Source organism: Triticum dicoccoides, chromosome 4A (assembly GCF_002162155.2).
Source record: "Triticum dicoccoides isolate Atlit2015 ecotype Zavitan chromosome 4A, WEW_v2.0, whole genome shotgun sequence".
Lineage (NCBI taxonomy): Eukaryota > Viridiplantae > Streptophyta > Magnoliopsida > Poales > Poaceae > Triticum > Triticum dicoccoides.
This window is the reverse complement of record NC_041386.1, coordinates 34,775,807-34,785,393: the sequence shown is the minus strand read 5'-3', so window position 1 is coordinate 34,785,393 and position 9,587 is coordinate 34,775,807. Positions and strand designations below refer to the sequence as shown.

Sequence of the window (9,587 nt, the reverse complement as noted above, 5' to 3'; positions counted from 1 at the left end):
GTGGACGGGGCTGGGAGGGGGCGGACCCGGCGGCGCATGGACGTGGCGGCCCGAGCGCCTGGAGCGTGGGCGCGGCGGTCCGACGGCCGTGCAGACGGTGGCTGATGGGGGAGGATGTGGGGGACGAGGTGGGGGCGATGGCAAAAACTGCCCGAGGGCATGGCCGCAGGAGGGTTCGGAATTGTTTTTTATTTTACGGAACGTGTTTCTGTGGATGGTAACCCAATGGTATGGTGGGTAATTAAAGCATACTAGTATAATGTCCGTGCGTTGCCACGGGCCTTCTAATATTTTTGTTGGTTGCATATTGAAACATGATGCCCTTCAAATTTCACATGTGTAGAAAAGATTTCCAGTAACAGTCGACTTATATACTTGATGCAATGTATTTCCATTTTCCCACTTCACTTGCATCTCCATTATTTCTTTTTAGTTGCAATGTATTAAAAATGTAATTTGGCAACATATACATGAAGAGCATAAAATCATATACTTCCTCCGTTCTTAAATATAAGTTGTTTTAGAGATTCCAATACAGACTATTTGCGGAGCATAATGAGTGAATCTACACTCTAAAATATGTCTATATACATCCGTATGCAGTTCGTATAGAAATATCTATATGGACTTATATTTAGAAACGACGGCAGTACAAAATAACCCAACACACTCTTGTAACGAATAAATTATTATTATCTAGAATATAAATATAATGATGATAAAATAATTGCATGTATCTTGATTATGAAAATAAAATAGATAAATATACTTGTCTGTGCTCATTGGAATATCAGCCGACAGAGAATATAGGTTGTGAAATGCTATTTCAAGTGCGTTATTGAAGTCCCTTGAAAATCTCAGTAATTTCGATATCTCATAGCTTTATTCTCTACCAAATGTGATGTAGAGTGAGTCCAAAATATATACATGGTATGCATGTGTGGAGTGAGTCACATCCTGCTTTGTAGCAACATAGGACATTCTCTAGATCACTTGTTTGGCTATTATCTTTAGAACATTTTTTGCTATTTCTAGAATATCTGACACTTCTCTCGTGGCATAATAACCACTCCTCTCAGTTCACAAGGGAGAAAGGAAAAGAAGCTAATCTGTTCTAGACAAATAAACAGCCTCCCTCAAAAAGGAAAAGCTACTCCACGCCTCTCACTACACATGCACAACACACATCCCTTATCCCCACCTCACAAGGCACAACTTCAGCAACTCACATGGCATAGTCCCGCTTTCTCTCCCTGCCACTGCTCCTCTTGTCCCGCCATAGAGTCATCTGCCGGCTCCTCTCCCAGCCTTGGTGTCAGCCATCGCTTCCTCTCCCTGCCACTACGTAGACCACCACCCCCTCTCCTAGTCTGGTTGATTTGTACCCTTGATCCGCGATAGTTGCCGGCCTAATGCTATTGCCTACAGGTAGTGGCTGGTGGACCACGCCCGACCGAGGGAAGAAACAACGACGCCGTAGGTAACAGGCATACACACAGTCGGTGGGCGCCTGAAACAATGCCATCAAACATGCATGAGCAACGACCTCGATCATGCCTCCCTGTAGGTTAATTCTTCCCCTTTCTTATCGTGTTTTGTTAGAGGGATCTCAAATGAACTATTCATATTCGGCAAAAGTAATAAACAAAAAAATATTCACATGTATCTCTGAAATAAAAACTGCGCAGCAAATTTGCAGTGAACTTCATGGCCAATAATGAATTTAATTGTTTATAGGACAAATTAAGAAAGAATTTCTCAGAGATAGTAATAACTGACCCAGTAGTCAATTGTTGATTGGAAATGTATGCTAATATGGCTCGGAGATGCAATAGAACAACTGAAGGATTGCACTTGAAGATCAAATATGATAACTCTCAGCAGTCTATGGTCACAAGTTGTTTAGGCTCTGGATCTCAAGTAGCAGCTCTAACAGGAAGGGAATAAAGTGAACTACACTTCACAAGAAACAACAATATTGGATTTCTTGTTATCTTGAATACTACCAATTGGAAAGCAAAGAAGAGAATATTTTCAATTATTTCTACTGTCTAGCAATCGCAAAGGTTTAAATGTAACATCAATAGCAACTAATAGTTCACTTTATTCCCTTCCTGTTAGAGCTGCTACTTGAGATCTAGGGCCTAAACAATTTGTAACATCAACCAGTAGAATCCTGTGCGTTGCTATGGGCCTTTTAAATTTTTTATTGCGTACATATACTAAGTAGATCTATGACGCATATTTGTATCCTAGAGTCTGCACATATTTTTCATGTCTAGATGAGTCTCGAATAGACGACGATCGTGTAGATCAATCTTTTCGAAATGATATAACAAGAAGAGAAGAAAAGGTGTAACAAAAAAAGGAAAGGAAAGGAAATGCAGATCTGCTGGGCCTGGGCTGCTATGTATGCATCTGAAGGAAAGAAATATCAGGGAGATTTCTGATTGATGGTTGATTGTTTTCGTTTTGCTGTAAGGAAGTGGGTCTGTCGAGGCCTCACATGAGTCCATCGTAACAAAAGGAGCGGTGTGGCATCTATTTGTAGCGGTGGGTCGAACGAGATTATTAGAGCCAAAAACTAACACTAAAACTGGACATGGGAGGAGAAGCATCCATTCCTAAACAAACCGGTGGGAGTGAGGAATCGCTGCAAGGGAAAAAACCAAAGGAGGTTAGGATCGAACGAGAGGTGGTGGAAGTGGAAACAAACTCCCCTTTAATAGTAGGCCATAAATTCGGTAGGCAACCTTTTACAAGGAAATATCACGTATATTTGTTGAGATGAATGATCATTAAATTCCATACAATTTCTCTCCTAAGAATATCTAAGACATGAATCTTAAGAGCAATAGTAACTGAAGAATAACAAGCAGCTAGATGTCCTCGATGGTGACACAACAGTTGAGGTTGGGGGTATGCATCTTCATTTCTACGAGAAGTCAAACATTCAGGACCAATCCGTATAGGAACATGCATAAGAAAATAAGAGTAATCTGAAAATGTAAGGATTGTATTATTTTGTCTTCCTGAGTTCGCTTCCCAGTGAAATATCTATCATTTCTTTTTATTGCAATATCAGAGCCCCTCCACTTACCATTTTGTTTTTAGTTACAGTTCCAAGTCCTTCCTTCAGCATATGATTATTTCTGCATGACTAATATGCTTCTGCATCTGCATATGATTATTCTTTTTTGATAAGTTGTCAACAGTTTAGGCCATTAACTAATGATAACACTGAGAGGCAAAGCGCAATTGAGCAAAGTTTTTTTTAGCAAAGAACAACTCCGTACAATAAATTGGCAGGAGTCCTAGATCCTCCATGAAAGATACTATTAAGTGCTTCAAAATATATAGTTCAATGCACATAAAAATAATTAAGCCACTAATACCATGATGCAATTATTTATTTTCTTGATATAGAATAGTAAAGTACAAAATTGGCAGTTTACCATTCACATGTAGAGATCAGAAGCTCTTCGGTTAAACTATCTTTGGAAGCTATTTTCTTGACTTGAAGCAATACCCTACAAAACTACTTCACAAAGAGGCTCAAATTGTCGCTGATAGTCTACATGCTACGCATAAATCACGGAAGGGGCAAACACTGATAGCATTACCATTTGAGCCTCTTCTATATTTAGTCATAGTATTCCAACTATCCCAAAGAAAGAAGTGTCTGAAAGCTGCACTCTAACCTGCAACAATAAGGGGAGAAAATTAGAAACACATAGGCTAGATAAAATGATTGCCATGATCTTAAATAAGCAAGCAATAGAGCAGTGTCGTTCCCATGTGGAGTGAGAGTTGGGCATGAAGATGTTGTCACAGGCCTTGGTGTGTGATGCTGCCCTTGAGCAGCCAGTGATGAGGCGATGGAGGATCTGCTACAGATCAGCATTTCATGCAGGCCCAACCCACATGGCATTGTGGCATACACCACATGGTACGTCCAGAACGCACACATGATGGTCACCGGGCTCGCGTGCTAGCGCGTCCCCCAGGTCACAAGCCGCCACCGAGATGGCCTCTTCCCTAATCCGCGCCCGCAAGTTAAGCCCGCGCTTGCGCCACACACGCCTCCTGCTGCGTCCGCCTCTCTGTCCACACCGGCATCTTCTTCTGCAGGTTCTTCTCGTGCAGCCGCATCCCGTCGTCTCCACCAGAGACAGCACCGAAACTTAGTCCACCCCTGGCCCCGGCGAGCGCGCTGGAGGCCACCAGCACCACGACAGTCGTAGCCTCGTAGGACTGCTTGCATGGTAGGGCTCGATGATTGCAATGAAAGATGGCTAATTGGAAGGCGGGGCGGCGGGGATGATGAAAGGGGATCAGCGGGAACTGCGGTGGACTGGATGAAGATTGATTTGTGAAATCCGCTGGGAATGTGTCGGTCAAGGCAAGGCAAGTTTCGATTCTGTTATGCTTTTGCAAGGAAAGAGTAGGATGGGGAGGGATCGGTTGTCATGTCATGGGAGTGAAATTTGAATGGAAACAAACAGACGGGGTGCGGTTTGTTTGGAAAAAATCGGCGAGGAGATCCTTCCATCGACGATGGAGCACTGCGGGGGAGGAAGCGAACGATACCAACAACAACGTATGAACGTACCATCACAACCACAGACTCCTCCAACAGTTTAAGCCATTTACTGAACCAATCTAACTCACAAACTTGTAGACAGAGACATCAAAGCACTTGTTGAATTCGCGACATCAATTGAACGCGTACGCATCAATTCTTAAAAGAAACTGATAGTTTAAAAATGTATACATTGTGAAAACTAATAACTACTACCTCCGTCTCTATTTACATGGCGCCCTCAGGTTTTGTGTTTGAACATTGACCAATAATAGATGATTCACATGTCAGAAAATATATATACTGCTGGAAACTATTTTATAATAGAAATTCAATGGTATAATTTTTATGAACTAACCCAGGATTAGTTGGTCAAAAGTTGAACCCGTAAATATGTGGGGGCATGTAAACATAGGAAAAAAGGAGTAGATTTAATGGTGGAAAAAATTCATGCTTGCAAGTTACTTACTGTCCGTAACCTTCATTGAATCAGGTGAATCTATACTCCAAGACAAACATAAAATGTTGCATAAAGTAGTGCCACACTAAATACAGCCATGCCATGGCTGAGAAATCAGCTGCACAAACACCAAACTGTTTTGGTAAATTATTCACTATTTCAAATCGAAGAAGGGGGAAACGCATGAAAGACAAACACCATAGATAACAAATAAAACCTGCAACGCTTTCGTTGCAGACCCCCAAGCAGCACTTGAATCTAAAATTTGCACATACCGCAATCCACATCCCAACAAATCATGCTAGTCTAGTATACAAAAGCTCCAAGAAGAAAGGCATTAACTGTAATATATTCAGAAGTTGTCCTGTGTAGCCGTGAGATTAATGAGACAAGAAATCACGAGTACAGCCGAGGTTTCAGAAAAACAGTACGGAATCACCTTCCTTGGCATGATGCCTCCAGCTGCAGGTAGTAGTGCGAAAGAGATAAGATGCCAAGGATGACAAGTGACATCATGCAAGCCATTTTATAAATTGCTCCATACTTGCATACTACAAGATCCTTCAGCACCATCTGTAATGGCATCAGATATCTGAACGGTAGAAGCAATATGACAGATTAAGAACTTGGTAACATTAAATGTGGAACCAAGGCCATGTACCTGATTAGTCACACGTCCCTGCCACCTGTCGGATCCACGCGACAGCTCTGCATACCAGTGAGGATCCGATGATGTCATTGCCTGGCTTCATAGGAGGGATCCTACAGCCACGCTTGCGCCACACCTCATCACAACTGTGTCATGACGTCTTGTCCACGACGAGGGGGAAATCCGCCAGTCCCGTTTCCTTAGCCATGACCTTCCCTGGACATAGTTTGCTCATAGCAACCTTCATGGCTCTGTTTTGATCTACAGAGCCTCAGCACACTAATGAACCAGATAACAACCTTGAGACATACAAATTATCTCAATCTACCTACCTGTCAAGATGGACTTCGGCGCCAGCCCACTGATCATATTTAGGAACTCAGAAAATATACCCACTCGGAACTCTCAACTTGCTCATACCTCATAAAAAGTCCAGCTAATATAATGCTCTAGAAATGATTGTTCACTTCTATAAGAAGGTCGAACGGCATGTCCTACTATTGGTTCGTTATGAACCAATTGTTGTCATTCGCGCGCAACAACCTGATCAGCGACCGTCACTGACATATGCAAGACCGACGGTTCTCTGCCTCTAGCTTCCCCTGCATTAACAAATCGGAACACCATTAGGTCCATAGTCTATGATGTACTTACAAATGGTGACATTATTCATCAATAAAGTACGCAAGACTCAGTGAACACCGCAAAACAATCTCCTGCATGGATTCACTCTCCTCTGCGTTTAGTCTGCTCTTCCCATAACGTATACCAAATTGTTCCGGCCTAATAACATTCTTTGGTTCCTCGGCATATTTCCTGATTGACTGCTCATATTCACTCTTTTACGAAGCTTGCCAAGTTCTGTCTGGAGGTGCACTACCAAGGCGAAGCCTGAAACCATTTCTTCACTTAACAAACCAAGCGTAAATGAGGAGTACGCAAACCACGAAATATGCCAGTATATTTAGTGGCTGCACCCCAAACAAGACAATATGCTCCTTTGCTGGAACACATTCAAACAGAGCCTGCAATTCTATGCAGCACACACCGTACAGAATCGGTGGTTCAGAGATAACTAAGAAGAGCAGAAACTTTTCTTCATCTACAAACAGAATTCGAGTAGTTGAATGAAAGATTAGAGACAAGAATGAGGAGGCAGCCTCGATTGTGAAGACCTGTGGCAGGAATGGGGGCTGAGCGTGCTCATCAGTCGTCACGGCCACGCCGGCGGCGTGTGAGATCGGAGCCGACGGCGGCGACCTGGTGATCTGCGACGGCGGCATCCTGGTGATCCGAGGCGATAGCGGTGGCGGCGTCCCGCCGATTTGCGACGGCGGCGTCCTGCCGATCCGCGACGGCGGCGACGTCCCTTGGATTCAGCGGCAGCGACAGCGGCGTCCCACGTTTCCGCGGCGGCGGCAGATGGGAGCGGAGGGGGAACAGATGGCGGCGGAAGAGGAAGACTGCGCCCTGCCCCGCCCTTCCCCGAGGTTCTGTGGCGGCGGCGGCGGCCCACAAGTGGGGGGCCTCGGATCTTGGTGGAGGCGGCATATGGCAGCGGAGGAGTGGGATGCCCAAAAACCAAGGCAGGCAGGCAGGGTGAGGGGCGGCGGCGGCGGAGGAAGGCGGGAGGCGGCGGAGTGGGATACGAGGGAAAGAGAAAACACAGCGAAAGGGGGTGGATCGAGAGGAGGGGCGAGAGGAGCGTGCGTCAAGGGGATCGAGAGGAGCGTAGGTTTTTTTTAGTGCGAGGGGAAGGGTGAAAAAAAACCGGACGAAAATGGTGGGACGAAAGTAAAAGTCGGAACGCGACCTACCAACTGAGACATTAGGAGTTTAGATAAAATGCGTTTGGTGTTTTGGAAAGATGTAGATCATTAGATCGCAGGTTTGGATGGATATGATGATTTGGTTTTCCGTCCTTTCATGCTTTTATAATGGTATAGTAAATAAACACTAAAGCTTGCAAACAGTGGTCAGTTTAGGCAGTGTGGAATAAAGAGAACCATCCCATAGCAGGTTATTTTACTCACATGTTCAATAAAAGAACCACCTCATAGCAGGTTGTCACCCTTTGAGCGAGTAACTGAAGGAAAAAAGAAAACGGTGGTCAATTTAGGCAGTGTAGAATCAGTAAGACTTGGATTTAAATTATGTAACAATATATACCTTAGCGTGGCATTGCTCTGAAAAACAACATCAGGAGTGTCAAGAACAGCAGCCTGCACATAATTATTAGTCCTTTGCTGGCTGACTCACTATATATTGAACTAATCTGAGTGTAATTCGTCTAGCAGGCCACCTTACCTTGATGAAATTGATGTAGGAGTCAAACCCTTTGTCGTGGCAGCCTGCACATAATTATTCGTCTAGCCGGCAGCAACCCCAGGCTGTGGCCGTGGAAGAAGAGGGAGCCCAGGTCGGCGGCGCGAGTTGAAGGGAGAGGACCACGCCGGGGCCTGGATCCGCCGGTCCTTCTCGCCTTCCGGCTCCTGCGGCGAGCGGCGAGTGGCTCCCGCGGGCGGCGGCTGCAGCGGCGAGCGGCTCCCGCGGCTGCTCGGGCGGCGGCTCCAGCAGCGAGCGGCTCCTACGGAGGCTCCCGCGGCGAAGGGCGGATAACGGCTGCCGGAGTTTGCGGGGCGGCGAACGGCGCGGTAGGAGGAGGGGGAGGTCGTGCGCGCAGGGGCGAGTATCGTGCGAAGAGGGACGTCGGAGAGGGCATGAGGAGGGGGGTCATCGCTGGGAGAACCACGTCGTCGTGAGGTGGAGAGCCAGACCGGGGATTGGGGTGCGGCGGCGGGTGCGGCTGGAGGCGGGAGACGAGGGGTAGCTAGGGTTCGAGGGAGGGAGGGAGCATCGTTCGTCTAAGTTTTTCACGTTACGTGCGAGGGGCCTTGTCCTGGTTAAATTTCGTAGGTTATTTTTCCTAGATTTTTTTAGGACAAAAAAAACCCGATGAAGATGGGACGAAAATTAACCGACGAAAATTATCAACTGCTTTATTAGAAATAGAGGTGGAATTATATAAAAAGGTGAAAACGAATACACACTTCATATAATGTTGGAAGGATTACACGACATGGGAACGAGTATATATCTACTAACTAGGTAACCAAACAAGGCACCCTCACTGCATACATCTCACTAATAAAGCATTCTTAGATCATATGGTTAAATGAAATAAGAGAGTTTGTTTTAATATACCATAGCCGCATTTTGTATTTCAATGCAGCATCATATAAAAGTTATCATTTTTAATACACCAATATTGATGAATTAGATTACTCCGGTAAGCAAATAAGATAGTCTTAGTAATATATATAACTGATTATTTGAAGAAAATAAATTTCTATTGTTGGAATTACAAAATAAAATCTAGCCGCGTAAATGCACGGGTAACCCCGCTAGTTTAAATTAAGAATCAAGCAAACAATAAAAGTTTTCCAATATTAAAACTAAAATGTTTGAAGTGAGCCAAATAATTCAAAACAAACAGTGGTGGAGAAACCACTCCTTTATAAATTGTTAAATGCTCCGATACAAAAAAACAATTGATTAAATGCCTTTTACAATTAATAAGATATAAAACCACATTATTTAGTTGCCAAAAATTAATGGGGTAGTGGATTATTAGTTAATACTAATTAGGTGCTAGTTGTAGTTTTTCTAAAACTAAATAAATGAAAAGATAAATTAAAACAATAAAAGAAAAAGAACACAAACAAAAAAATGAAAAGGAAGCCCCCCTGGCTGGGCCAAGAGGCCCAGCCGGCCAGCACCGGCCCCCTAGCCGAAACGGCCCACTCCGACCCCTTGCATAACCCCCCTCCTCTGAACTGAACCCTAGCACCGTTCCCATATTACCCCACTCCCCCTCCCCCACGATCTGGATCGGG

General features: G+C 44.5%; 2 long non-coding RNA genes across 12 annotated transcripts in view; one reads left to right on the top strand and one right to left on the bottom strand.

Annotated features, from left to right (window-relative positions):
* Window positions 1–872: 872 nt before the first annotated feature.
* LOC119284779 lies at window positions 873–7,386 on the bottom strand. 11 transcript variants are annotated; one of them, XR_005139209.1, is made up of 5 exons: window positions 6,867–7,386; window positions 3,624–6,293; window positions 3,456–3,538; window positions 3,101–3,177; window positions 2,702–2,935 (listed from the first exon to the last, which is right to left on the bottom strand). It is a non-coding gene; the product is annotated as an uncharacterized LOC119284779 (long non-coding RNA). The 11 variants fall into 11 exon arrangements; XR_005139208.1 differs by having other exon boundaries at window positions 3,456–3,701; window positions 5,052–6,293; XR_005139207.1 differs by having other exon boundaries at window positions 3,456–5,160; window positions 5,482–6,293.
* Window positions 1,216–9,587, top strand: part of LOC119284781 — an 11,943-nt gene continuing 3,571 nt past the window's right edge. The window contains exons 1-2 of the long non-coding RNA XR_005139211.1: window positions 1,216–1,345; window positions 1,429–1,563. This is a non-coding gene — a long non-coding RNA (uncharacterized LOC119284781). The remainder of the gene's footprint in view (window positions 1,346–1,428; window positions 1,564–9,587) is intronic.